The following is a 14,761-nucleotide window of genomic DNA, read 5'->3' on the forward strand; positions in this document are numbered from 1 at the left end:
GGGATGGACTGTTTAATCTCTGTTATTATCTTGGTATTATGCCAAAATCTGGATAACCAGGAGGCAAAAGCTTGTCTGCACAAAATAAAAGGAATGAGTGTGGTGGAATTAGAATTATGTAACTTTAGCTTTAAGCTTGGTTTGGACTGAGGGCGAGGTCAGACTGATTTGTTTGTGCATTTTGAACAATAACAAAAAAAATATATATTTATCTGATGAGAGTGTGCAATTTGAGGTAGGTCATTAAAGGGGGAAATGTGGTTTCCAGGGGTAAAGTCAGTTTTAACGTTTAAGTTACTGATTTAAATCAAACGCATGGCTCAGAAATAACACATTTTCTCAACCACTAAGACGGCGTCCCTATTTTCAAACATGTTCAAACATTTCCCAAATTATTTCGAAAATAGCCAGTCTACAAGCTCGCATTTCACGGTGAGCTTGCAGATCAGCTATCTTCGCCATGCAACGTCGTCGTACGACAAAGTATAGGATATATAGGTCTTAAGTGGTAGAATAACAAATTGAAGGGAACAGGGTAATTTGTGTAACACTGATTTGCTACATGGTCACTGTTGGAGTGATGACATACAGGCAGGACGCTGACCCACAATCCCCCTGTGACGCGCAAGCAATTTCCTGTGCTTAGAAAAACCCAACTTCATCCACACAGAAACCACGCCAAGGATACAGAAACGGGTTTGTGTGTCCATGAATAATATCAAAACCCACCGGCAAAGCATTCGTTCTATACAGCAACAGTTGTCTTGTTGCAAATTCAAGAGTTTCAACTCCTATTTTCCTTCCGAAATCGCTTTAGTGCAACAGCTCAGAAAAATGTACTGTGCTGTGCTGATATACTGTGATAATAATGATCCGGAGACTTAACCCATTCAATCGTGGAGAGCATCTGTGTAATTTTTTGATTTTAGCTATATAATTCAGTCATGGACAAAATTCCATTTTATGCATTAACAAAAAGTGACGCTTTCAGTATTTTTAAAAGCAAGTACTCCAGTACTTTAACTCAAGTACAAATTTTACAGAACAACGTTCCCTTGTAGTTGAGCCAGGAGTATCTATATACTTTGACTCAAATACTGGGGTTGAGTACTTTGTCCACCACTACCTTGAACATGGTAGACTCATCCTACCTGCCAGAGGGGTTTGGTGAGCGCTGATGTTTGGTTTTCGGGTCATCAGGTTTTGCCCGATGAAGACCTGAAGTGCTTGTCAAAATGTTGCAGTAATAATAGAATAATAGATTCTGGGAGCTTCATTCAGTGTCCGGATGGTTTTCTCCCTCATGGAGAGAACAACCAGATGCTATGTTCAATTTGGCCCATGATAACGGCAGAAGGCTCAACGGTGTGTTCTTGCATCCCAGAACCCCTGGTGTCTGGAACTACTCTCAATAACAGAATGGATGGCTGACCCTTCTTGGTGTGAGATAGTCCACTCAGTCTAAACTCCATTGATATGTGTATTTTATTAACTGTTTGAGGTGTGAGGCCGATTCCACATTGATGGCTTTTAAATCAGTGGTTCTCAAACTTTTTCATAAAGTCAAAGTATTCAATTTTGTTTCACTAAAATGTACAAGCTGAGCTTGATTATCTGCTATTTTTGAATAGCCAACGATAAAATCTAAAATGACACAGATGCTTTCCTGGTTTTAATGGGTTAAAAACAGAGGGTCAGTTTTCTTTAAGGATTGGAAGAATTCTTCCTTGGATTCCAGAGGTACTAGTTTCCTGACCAGAAATAAAGTCATTTAGAAAACCGCTCAAAGTCGAAAAAATAAAAACACAATTAGAGCGAAGAAAACCACAAAAAGGTTTGTAAACCACAGTGATAGATCCATGTCCCTCATAAGATCCCAGTTTAAACGCATACAAAAGAAATATGGGGCTTGAACCTCGACAAGTAACAAAATACTGCAATGTTTATCCCCGAAATTGAATGATTGACAGCTCACTGGTGCGTGTGGGTGGTCTAACAGGGTGGTGGCGTGCGTGCGCACGTGTGTGTGTGTGTGTGTGTGTGGGCGTGCGTGGTGTGTTGGGACAGCGTTGGGGATCGGCAGGCTCCACGCTACCCGCTCCGCCAATTTTTTAACCCCCCCTCCACAAAAATAATAAGGCCTTAAAGGGAATAGCCACATTACTCATGACAGGCTTCAATTTCTCTGCCCCTAAAGGCAACCCTGACATGTTAAGACTCCGATTCCACCACACGCGTCCCTTTAAGAGACGCTCTGCTCTCTTTAAAAGATTTCAGGCTCTGTCCCCGCTTGGGATATTATGACAGATTTTTGACACGGTTCACTTTGCAGTCATCGGCAACCGTGGTGCGGTCCCCGAGCCACAGCCCCTGTATTTCAAATAGAGTTCAGCCTTTTTTTGTAATTCCCGGAGACATTAATAGTTTAACACTCCTTTTCACATGTCACAGTTTCAGATGATTCTTGAGTTTTACGTAACAATCGCTTAGGTTCTGAGGACGGCGTTCCCAAGTCTAAAAGTGAACTTTTATGCAAAAAACCTCTAAACCTTTAAAACAATCCCCTTCACTCCCAAAATGTCACAACTCATCGATAATTGAGGCTCGGCCAGCGAGCCACACTTCACAGGCATTCTTCAGATGGTTTCTGATTTGGTCTGATTATACCATGTTTCCTCCACTGGCTCCACAGTAGTTTTGACACCTTGATCCAATGTTAGACCAAACAGAGCAGCTCAGATATGGCCAGAGGGCTGGGCTGCAGCCGGGTGGGATTGGGGGCCGGGCGGCGGGTCGGTCGCACTCCACCATGGAGCACGCTTGGGTCAGTAAGGTGGGGTAAGACTTCCACATCCAATCTGGTAATTGGCTGAGTTGTTTGGGTTTCTACCGGACATCAAGGGTTCTGTGACTCCGGGTTTGGGAGGATTTTGGAACAAACAGGAGTGTTGCATGGGGTGTCTGACTTCTTGCTGATGCTCAGATGCTGCTTAGAAAACAGGTGGACACATGGGGCGGGGGGGGGGGGGTTCCTCTGTAGAATATAAATTTAAGGCCTAAATGTCAGACAGTAAACCACAACATAAGGCCTTCGGGAAAGTGAGTGATTAAAAAATATATTCAAAACTTAGCCGACACGTCACATTGCGACGCATTTTGAGATTGTAGATCTGCTATTTAAGAAACAAATTCAGACATTTCCAAAAGTGGTTAACCCACTATCTCACTGTGTTTCTGAATCTGAACTGCAACAGAATTGTCTTCTTGCCCCGATCCTTCTACACAGAAACATGACTTCCAGCCCTGTGATGTTTCATGCAGCCGTAGGTTCTACAGACCTCTGAAGGCCTTTGGTATTCCAACATCTGATATCAGTGTTTCCAGTTAATTCACAAGAGCCCAATTTGATTGTTCCGGTGACCTTAATGTGGCTGATGGTGAACACATCTCTGCGTGAAATATCGGTAGGCTAACCCGGCCAAGTTGCTGAACATCTACAGCAGTGATTCTCTGTAGTGGGGTCTGTGGACCACCCAGGGGGGGTCCTTAAGAGGGTTCCAGGGGATCCCACTTAAAGCACAATTTCCAAAACAACAGAAACAGCCAATGTACAAGCTCACGACGCAGTGCTCTGTGAGCTTGTAGATCGTCTATTTTCATTCTTTTTTTGAACATTTGTGCCAGTGCCATGCCTAAAATAGGGACTCCAGGTTGAAATCGATTAATTTCACTATCATTTTATAAAATGTTTAATTCCAAAGAGAGAATGTAATGTTTAAGAATGATCAATCGGATTATAGGTTTTTCACTCCCCTACTGTATAGATATCAACCTGGAGGTTCTTTGTCACGAAAATGTTTGAGAAAGTGGGGTCCACGCACTCTCAACGTTCCTTGAGGGGGTTCTAAATGGACCCTTACAAGTCTGTAACTCTGACAGTGTGCAAATGGTACCAAATGGACCCTAACGGGTCCATTTGGTTCCATTTGCACACTGTCAGAGTTAAGGGAGGTCCTGGAAATGTAGTAAATGTTGGAGAACCACTGCTCTGCGGTATCCCGTTGCACCGGGCCGGTGGATTTACGACCGCTGTCAGTACGGCAGTATTGTTAGATCAGTGACAGGTCCAAAGTCTTGATCACTACCGTAGTGACAACATGCACGTACGAATGCACACACACACACACACACACACACACACACACACACACACACACACACACACACACACACACACACACACACACACACACACACACACACACACACACACACACACACACACACACACACCCCAATGGTGGAAAATAACTACAGTAAGTACATGTACTCATGTACCGTATTACTTCTACTCCACTACAAATATTATACTTTACACTACAATTATTTGAAAACTTCAGTTACTTTGTAGATTTTGATTATTATTACAAAACATATATTAAACCACTATTTGCTGTATAAATAGTTCTTCTTCCATCACTGACAACGTGCACTGACAACACCCACGCACGCACACACACACTCACACAGAGCCACACAAAAACAGGGGTCAGATGAGGGCACAGGGAGTGTGTGTCTCCAGAGAGTGTGTTGAGTGACTTCTCTCTCACACACACACACGCACGCACGCACGCACGCACGCACGCACGCACGCACGCACGCACGCACGCACGCACGCACGCGCACACACACACACACACACACACACACACAGGTCATCTGTCAACGCAGAGGATTGAGCTCCGAGCCCCACTCTAATCCCTCTGTCAATGACCAGGGCACTGGCCAGACACACACACACACACACACACACACACACACACAACGGACACACCAACAAAGGCTTTTTAATCTGCGACACAACGCGCTAGCTATAGCTTCATTCTTGTACCAGTCCATTCCACACAAGTAAAAAATAAAATCCTCTGTGTTATTTTAACTAAGTGTACAAATGAAACCAAACGGGACTGGAAATAACACTCTCCAGAGTTAAATGAACACTCAGGATTTTAGCATGCGCGCAGCACCCATCATCAGCCCCGTGGCATGTGGTTAATAGCAGGGGTTTTACACTGTGTTTATTCCAACGGCATGCCTGCTACGTAATGGGCACACAAAACGACACTATGTCATTACATATCGTCGAAACCTCTTATCTCCATATTTTTACTTTGTGTTTTTTTCGTAGATTAGCGCCCTACTTGATCATTCTACTGCGTCACACAAAAGCATCAAAAATAGCTTTGAGCTTGTAGATCTGCTATTTTGGAAATTTTAATCCTGAAAAGTAAAAGATTTGGACATATGAGGTTTCCACCCGACAGAGACGATATTGCAGAGCACCATGGGACCACTTGTGAGAGAGTTGACGGACACCTCTTTCACTTGACGGGACCCTCGCGTAGGAGCATCAACACCATGATGCTGCCCTGATCCTGAATCAGTGACCCCCCCCCAAAGTAATTCCTCTTTGGAATGGAATACCTGTAACATTAAGGCAATGTAAAAAACCTTTCATACAGCCATAGTGTGTGCGTGCGCACATGCATGCTTGTGTGTGTGAGTGTGTTTGTGTGTGTGTTGAAGTGAGCCAGGTTTACAGTATTTGCACCCATCCTTCTGATGTTCAAAAAGGTTCAAACAAATCAAATTTGTTCCACAACAGCTGCTGTAAAATCGGGTTTTCAGCCACAGTTGATTCCAGAACTGCTTCTCGTTTATTTTTGATTTGATTGAATTATTTTAAAATGTAAAAAAAATGTCCTCGTAAAAACAGGTCTGCTGGAACCTGTGACTCAGCTTCAGACAATGCAACACGCACGCACACACACGCACTAATCCTCGCATTCTCTTGTAATAACACTCACCTCCCTGTGGCCCTCACACACACACACACACACACTCTTAACCCCCCCCCCCCCCCCCCCCCCCCCCAGAACAAAGCGAATGGATCAGACTGCTTCATATTAGTCCTTAATTAAGTTAAAAGCCCCCCGCCCCTCCTCACCTCCCACAGACCAACAACTCTGTTGAAGTCGTCTACTCTTTCATCCCAGGATGCATTCCCATGGCCGGGGGAGCACCACGGCATCGCCACGACAACGCCACCGCCAGCATCACCAGCACTGGTCCGTGAAGCACTGGTCCGAGAGGTCTCAGTCATGTGAATCATTTCGTTGCTGTCGGGGCAGAGAACTCGTAAATTCACATTTGTACTTGATCATACTGCAGCGTCACACAAAAGCAAAAGTAGCAGATCTACAAAGCTTGCAACTTTCAAGCTTGATCTTCTGCTTTTGATGCTTTTTGAATTTGAATCCTAAAAAGTAACAGTTTTGGACATATAAGGTTGCCACCCGACAGAGACGATTTGATAAATAACCTTTAAAAAAATATATATATATACTCAGTCACATAAAGGCGTCGTGTGGCAAAAATAGCCAATGTACGAGCTCAGAGCGTGCAGCTTTTGCACGCCGCTCAGAGCTTATTGGCTATTTTGGCTAATATTTTGCCATTGTTCTATCCTAGAAGCTTGTAGCTTATTCTACCACCTCTCTCTCTCTCTCTCTCTCTCTCTCTCTCTCTCTCCCTCTCTCTCTCTCTCTCTCTCTCTCCCCCTTTGTGCTTTCCTCCGTCCCCTCTCTCGCTCACTCTCCCTCATACATATTTTATCTTTCTTTCTCTCCCTCTTGTCTCCTCTTCCTCCAGCCTGTTTGTCCCTCCTCTCATCTCCCCCGTCCTTCGCAAACAAATACATTGCTTCCATTTCCCCTTGTGCTATTTGCTCCTTCTTCCCTCCATCCTTCCCTCAACCTCTCTCCTCTCCTCCTCTCCTCTCCCTTCCACCCCCCTCCATTCCTTCACAGTTCTTGCAGAGCCTCCAGGCAGGATTTCACTGACAGATCTCTGCTTAGCACCTTGCTATATTACCGATAACCTCTTTTAGCGCCGACTAAGCCGGGCCCCCCCCCCCTCCCCTGAGGGCGCCTGTCGCCACAGTTCCACTTCGGTGTCAGGGAGGAAAGAGAAGGAAAACAGATGAAATCTCTTTGAACAAACCTCCTCTCCTCTCCTCCGCTGGGTTATCAGTCACCAGAGGGGGAAAACCGAGAGTCTTTACAGTTGATCCAACTGATGAGATAAGAACACGTGCCAGAAGATCATTGGACAGGAAGACCCCAGATTTATTTTACTAGTCTCTCTCTCTCTCTCTCTGCTATCCATCTATCTCCATCTCTCACCGCCTCATTTTGATTTCTCTCTCTCTCTCTCACTCTCCGCTATCTGTCTGTCTATCTTCATCTCTCAGCACCTCGTTTTGATTTCTCTCTATCTCTTTTTTCATTCTTTCTCTCGCTCTCCCCTCGCGACATTTTCTCAAGTAACATTTTCATCTAGACCAGGGGGGTGTGGGGGGGGGGGGTTGTTGCTGCTGTACGGGTGATAAATCTACCCAGCATGCACGGCGGCTCTCACACGCTTCGATTACAACGCCTTAGTGGAGCGTTTTATTTCGTACACTCGAATTACGAAAAGAACCCCCCCCCTCCCAAACAAAAAAGGCCAAATATAAATCCCTCATTCATCGCTCAACAGTTAAAGCTCATTGAAAGTCCATGTTGATTCAAGCCGGCGGTATTTCATCTCAGGGAAATGAGCAGAAGAATTACCGGGGGCTTTAAACGGCCCCTGTCGGGAGGTTATGTTGAGACCCCGTCCCCCCGTCCCCCCACCCCCAACCCGATAAATCAAAGTGGGAGGAAATGAAGTGATCAGAGATGAGGTTCATGATCACTGAATCATGAGGGTTTCGGGGGCTAAGAGGGTTAAGGACACTATAAGCCACTGGTTCTCAACGTGGGGGTCTGGGGAGCCCCGGGGGTCCTTTGAGAGGGTTTAAGGGGGTCCCCGGCTAAATGATAGAAATGATAGGTACGAACCAAATGGACCCTTGAAGGTCTGTGACTCTGAAGAGTCACATCTTTAGCTTCACCTTCAAGCACTCAAGCACAGTCCTATAGATAAGTGGTCTTCAAGTCAAGGACCCTATTTGGCCATGGACCCCCATCTGAAAATATATTTTGTGCCAGGGATCCCCAGGAGAGAAGACTTCAAATTCAAAATGATTAAACATTTTTCAAACACAAAACATTGCAGACGTACAGTACAATTTGGCTTGTATATAGATATACAAGCCAAATTGTACTGTACGTCAAAAATAGCAGATCTGCTATTTTTGAATAGCGAACGTATAAAATAAAGATGAAGAGAAGAGAAGATAAAGAGAAGATAAAGAGAAGTCCATGGTTAAAATGCCTGTGATGCTTAACTCATTTTTCTGCGGACCCCCTGGAACCCCTCAAGGACCACTGGGGGTCCCCGGATCCCACTTTGAGAACCACTGCTATAGACATCCAGTCTCTCACCAAATCTCTCTCTCACTCTCACTCGGGCGGTCCGCCATCGTCCACCGGGGGGCCTCGGACTCGTATAAAGCGGCCTCGAGGCACCACCTGCCCCTGAATACAATCTAGATGACCCCACAGGGGAGATTAGGCGTCCATATCGTATGTGAGCGTCGTGTGTCGCAAACCAGTAAAAATAAAGTTGTGCGCGTGACCAAACGCGACGCCGCGCGCTCCCCACTGTCTTCCTCAAAGCTGAACATTTGTGGCACATTTTTGCGAGGCTGAGTAAGAGGGAATATCGTGTTCACGACCCCGGGGACGCCAGCAAACAGATACACATCTCACAGTTACACTATAACGGAACGGGAAGGAAGGGGGGTTCAAGAGAGAGAGAGAAGACTGTATGTCCAATCAGTCATGGAAGCAACTAGAAAAGCATGGAGGGAAAGGATAGATAGATTGAGAGGAGGAAAGAATAAGTATACAGACAGACAAGACAGAGAGAGAGAAAGGAGAGGGAGAGGGCAGGATGTCCAAACGCAACGAGGGGCCATAACTCACGTTGGGGTTGAGGGGTCTTGAGTTATGACCCTGTTAGCCACGATGGGGGGTTGAACACTTTTCACTTCCCAAAACAACCCACGCTCCACCTAAGGAGTGCGCGGACAGCTTGATGCGTCCACGCCGGGATTTATGGCCGCGATCGTTGCCTTTGTTATTTTTGCCCTCGCTGAAAGTCCTCCGTGACGTGACCCAACGCTGCTGCCTGCCTGCCGCCACTCTCTCTCTCTCTCTCTCTCTCTCTCCATGTGCGTTCCATGTACCTCTGGCCTGGCATGGGGCTGTAGCTCGATAGTCCCAGATCCTCTTCCCCATGCACCCCTGTTACAACGGCCCTCTAAATGTGATCGGCATTGATTGGCATGTGTGTGTGCGTGTGTGTGGGTTTTGGGGTGGGGGGTGACACTTGACGTGACCCTCCCCAGGGTCTTGGCTGACATTTGGTGCTTTTAATTAGCACAGGAGTGACCCTTCAGCACTGGGATCTCTTCGGTCGCCAGGTGTGGGTTTCGCGCAGACGTGTCCGAGGAGGGAGGATGGTTCTGCGATCTGTCTGATAAACGTCCCCATGATGCATTGCGCTGCAGAGCCAACCTCAAGAGCCCACTGGACATACACAACCCTAAATTCAGGTATAACGTTAACATGGTTATTTAAGCATTATGTTAGAGATGGTCAAAGGTACAATCGGTCATTTTCATGTCTCTCCCCCTGCTGATCCCCTGCTGATCTTGTAGATCTGCTACTTTAGATACTTTTGAAATTGAATCCTGAAAAGTAACAGTTTTGGACAAACAAGGTTTCCACCCGACAGAGACGATATGTAATTTGTTTTGTGTCAAATAGTGAGAATATAGCCCACATACAAGCTCACAGCAGGCAGGGGCGGACTGGCCATTTGGCAATTACTCCCCCCGAGGGGAGTAATTGCAATGATGTTGCAGTTGCTGCAATGAACACGATGTATATCTAGTGTCCAGACTGGTGTACCTTCTCCTTCAAATAACTTTATTGACACTGTCAAGCAGTCAGGGTCCTACCCGACACCATGGTCTACATTTCTCAATAGAAGAGTAGAGAGACCACCTCCAACCACTGCACATGTACTAGTTATATTGTATTAACATGCTCTACCATACAGATTGGTTAAAATAATGTTTTATTATTTAACCACATGAACCCTAGGGTCCCTATTCTGGGGGCGAATATCTGGCATACTGTAAATAGCAGATCTACAAGCTCACAAGACGTTGCGTTACAATGAGGAGGGGTTTTATTATAAAGTCCTTTGGTACAAGACAAGTATAGGGTTAAAGTTGTTAAAACAAGTCCCAGATTATAGCTTTACAGGAACACCCATTTTCAACCTTATTAGTGTGGTTGCCCTAACAGGGCAACCAGACTATAGTACTCTATACACTTTATTTATTCTTCTAGATAAACTTTATTTTGTCACGCTACTCCTCCCACAGTTTTTTTCCCCAATTTCGTGCCATATGTCAAATTGACCAGCTTCATCGGGAATCACAGGCTAGTACTTTGCTAAGAGATACGTTGTACAGTTTCATTGATATTGATTTATTAGTGCATTAAATTTCCCCATCCACTTTAATGGGAAAATGAAAAAACTCAAATTCAAGTATTTTTTCTCAGAAAACCGTAAGGGCTAGAGTTACAAGACTTGGAGGGGAGGTTCATAATTTAGTGTGAAATTATTGAAAAAAATATTATATAATTCGGCCACATGGTGGCACTATAAAAGCCCACTTTACGTTTTAGCCTATACTGTAACTCTTGAACCGTAGGTCGTAGAATAAAACATTTTTCCCGCCATTTTGAATTTTCTTCAAAACACACTTTTAGCTCCTTTTCCCACATATTTTGTCCAAATCTGAAATCTCACAAAAATCGGTACACATGATCTCTGGACCCATGCGATAAACACCTCCAAGCGGAATTCTGATAGTCCATACCGTTCGTCTGTAATTGGCTTCCAAATTTAGCAGGAGGGGCCTGTTTTACAAAAAGTAGTCTTCATATTGGTCCTCACTAATGCTCATTATAAGATGGCACAATATCCGTCTACTCACTCTCCATCTCATTGGTGGGCTGTGGACAGTTCAGAAGCCTGCCCACCACTGACATAATTGGTGCGGATTTCAAGCTAATAGAAACTACAGCATGTCTCTTCCTGGGAAGTTAGCATGCTGAAATAGAGGCCATTGTTCTTGTATTGATAAAATTAAATCTTGTTTGAAATGACCAAACAGTACCGATGATGTCACTGGTAGGCGGGTTTCTGAACTATCCACACAGCCCTCCTCCGAGACAGACCGAGCAGACAGAAATGGTGACATCTTATAATCAACATTAGTGAGGACCAATTATGAATATAGGTTGAAAATGGGTGAGTGGTCCCTTATTGTTAGTTCTGGAGAGGTTAAAGGTCAGAGTAAGGGGTCTGGGAGAACGGTTAGCCAATGACATTCCATGACGTAATCCGATTCCCTGATCCAAGAGCTTGTAGAAATTGGGTAGCGCGGTTCAGGAGCCACACAGCACAAAAAGAAAATGTCAACCGCGCGCCTCATCAGCCTGAACTTTGTCCGTTTGCCTGAGTGACACTTTTTCCATGAGCTGTCGTTGTGGCTTAGGGCTCAGTCACACGCGGCGCTTCCAACTTTTCCACAAGGCTCCCAAACCAAATATTGATCTCATCGCAAGGGTAAATAAACTTGCTGATGGATGGCTCATGTAATGCCTTCTGTTGTTGGGACCTTGTTCTTTGTGTGAAATCATCCCCCTTTAAAGGGTTTCTGCGGTGCCCACGTGGCAGACTCGGACAAACACGGCACTTTATCGTACTTTAAATATTTAGACGAGCGCAACGTTCGCATGATTTGCATTTATTTAATCGGTGAGTTTCTGTTTGATGTTAGATTGAATGACTGAGGAGCCATTTCATCAATCCAACCTTCAGAGATTCGAGACGTTTTTCCTAATGGCTTTCTGGCCTGTTGGCCTGTTGTGCGTGTGCTGGCGGACGACCCACAATCCTCAGCTCTCACGGCGTGGATGGGAACCTCGGGGTTCAAAAACTCCCACATCCAAGCGAAGCGGATTCCTAAGACAAGTGTGTTCTCACGCAACATGTGCAAAAATACATATTGAGCACCTGATCATTCAAACATGAGAAATGGAAACATACATCAGTCATTAACATTAACATAAACATAGTCCCATGAATTAAACAAAGGTATCCGATTATATTTCCACACTTAAGGGTGTATTAGTGATCATTAACTGTATCAGATCAAGTCAGATCAGATGTCTTTCAGTCTCTTCGTCCTTTCATTTCTATCAATCAATCAATCAATCAATCAACTCATCAATTTATCTTTATACCCTTTCTATTTCACCATCCCCTGTTTCTCTCCTCTCCCTAGGTCCTGGTTTGTCTTCCATCTCTTCTGTCTCTCTCTTAGCCTCTTTATCGTCATCTTTCTATCTCTTTAGCTCCATCTTTTATGCCCTGCCTACATCTCTTCTCACTTTTTACATTGTTTTTCTCTCTCTCTTCATCGTTTCTTTCTTTTCAGCTTCATATCTCAGTCTCATTCTTTAACCACATAAACTCTATGTCCCGTTTCTGGGCATGTCATAATAGACGCAAAAATAGCCATCAAAACGCATGGCTATTCATGCCATGATCACAACGCAACCTGCTGTCAGGGCCGGACTGGGACCAAAATTCAGCCCTGGAATTTTTGGAAATGACCGTAATAATCCTAAAACGGGAGCGAAAATATTTTTCCCAAAAAGGCCCACCAGCGGCCCACCGGGCATTTGCCCGGTACCGCCCCTGCCTGCTGTGAGCTTGTATGTGGGCTATATTCTCACTATTTGACACAAAACAAAGTACATATCATCTCTGTCGGGTGGAAACCTTGTTTGTCCAAAACTGTTACTTTTCAGGATTCAATTTCAAAAGTATCTAAAGTAGCAGATCTACAAGATCAAAACACGCAACTGTGTTTAAAATGAATTAATTCATCCATTTCTCTCTCTCTCTCTCTCTCTCTCTCTCTCTCTCTCTCTCACATATACATCATACATGCGCTATTTTCAAACATTAGTACTTTTATTTTTGGTACTTTAAGTATATTTTGATGCCAATACCTTTTGTACTTTTACTCAAGTAACATTTTGAACACAGGCCGTTTTACTTGTAACAGAGTATTTTTATATTGTGGTATTGCTACTTTCACTTAAGTAAAATATCTGTATCTATCTAATATACTTCTTCCACCACTGTCTATTCCCAGCAGGGTGAGTATAGAGACACCCAGTGGGATTGCCCAGTGCTCGGCTCATAAATCCTGGGCCTGCCGTGAAACAGAAGATGGCTGCCCAGCAGGACTGGGAGGTTTTTCATCACTGGAGCCTCTTTTTAGTGCCCTGGTCCTCTCTCTCCACCACGACATGTCACCAAACCCAGACCAGGCAGTGTGTTTATGTGTGTGTATGTGGGGATGTGGAGGTCTGAACGCACGCGCGCGCGTGTGTGTGTCTGTGTCTGTGTGTGTGTGTGTGTGTGTGTGTGTGTGTGTGTGTGTGTGTGTGTGTGTGTGTGTGTGTGTGTAATAGGGGAAAGTCTTGAGTCACAAATGCAGGAGCACGTAGCTGAAGAAGCAGAGAAGGTCCAAACGGAGAGTTAAACCATTCGATCCGGGGACGCATCTCTGCACTCTGTGCCACGCTATGAGCTAAAAATCGTGAGATCCTCCAGGGATATGTTGCTCATATATAGCAACATAAGTTAAAAAACAAAAAAAACAGTTAGGATTTAGAAGACATTTGTAGAATCCCCAGAAGCAAAGATTTGAGTTAAAAAAGTTCGCTTTGAAAAAAAATATATATATATTCAAAGATTTGCAAACATTTTCACAATGTTCTAAAAAATAGCAGATCTTGTATATCTGCTATTTTTGAATAGCCAAAGAAATCTAAAAATGACACACAGATGCGTTCCCGGTCTTAATGGGTTAAGGGCAGCGGCGAGAGGAGCGCAGATGTGACGATAGCTTCATAAATTCTTCTGCAAGCGAGGAAGGAGAACAACTTTGGGAAAGAATTCAACCGGGGGAAGATTAACATGCAGTTGAAGGGAAGGTTTTCACAACAGGGTGCCAACGAATAAACACAATTCAGGGATGCCACGACACGTCCCCTTGTGGTGTGGGCCCTCGGTAGACGGACCGCGCCATTCCTCAAATTCCGCCCGGGGGTGATCCAGTGTCAGATGGTCCCAGCCGTTTCACCCGCCCTGCCTTTGGCCCTCCAGGGACAGAAAGGTTATCCCGTACTCCCGAGAAACTGGAACGGGGAGGAACAGGGAGGCACGATAAGGTTCTGAGACAGCTGTGGCCCTAATCTCGCGTCTGCGCCAGCCAGCCGTAACATGGTAACATGGTACGGCCAGATCACAGCCCGGTCATCCGATAGCAGTGCGAAAATGAGACAATTCATTTAAGGATACGTACAAATCAATTTGATGCCACAACTGGTGTCCTGCCTTATACTACCACCAGCCATGACTATCATAACCAATCGAAGTCATAAAGCAGAACATGTGAAAACAATCATAAAACTGCTGCAATTTCTTGCATGATAATTGTAGGATCCCAGGGAAGTTAACTTGGCTTTTTCTTGGCCCTGACCATTACAGACTTTACTACTTGGTTGCTTTTAATACAGATTGTATTTATTTAAAACGGCAAGCACTGGAT

The sequence above is a fragment of the Gymnoscopelus microlampas genome (assembly GCF_963454915.1).
Source record: "Gymnoscopelus microlampas genome assembly, chromosome: 17".
NCBI lineage: Eukaryota > Metazoa > Chordata > Actinopteri > Myctophiformes > Myctophidae > Gymnoscopelus > Gymnoscopelus microlampas.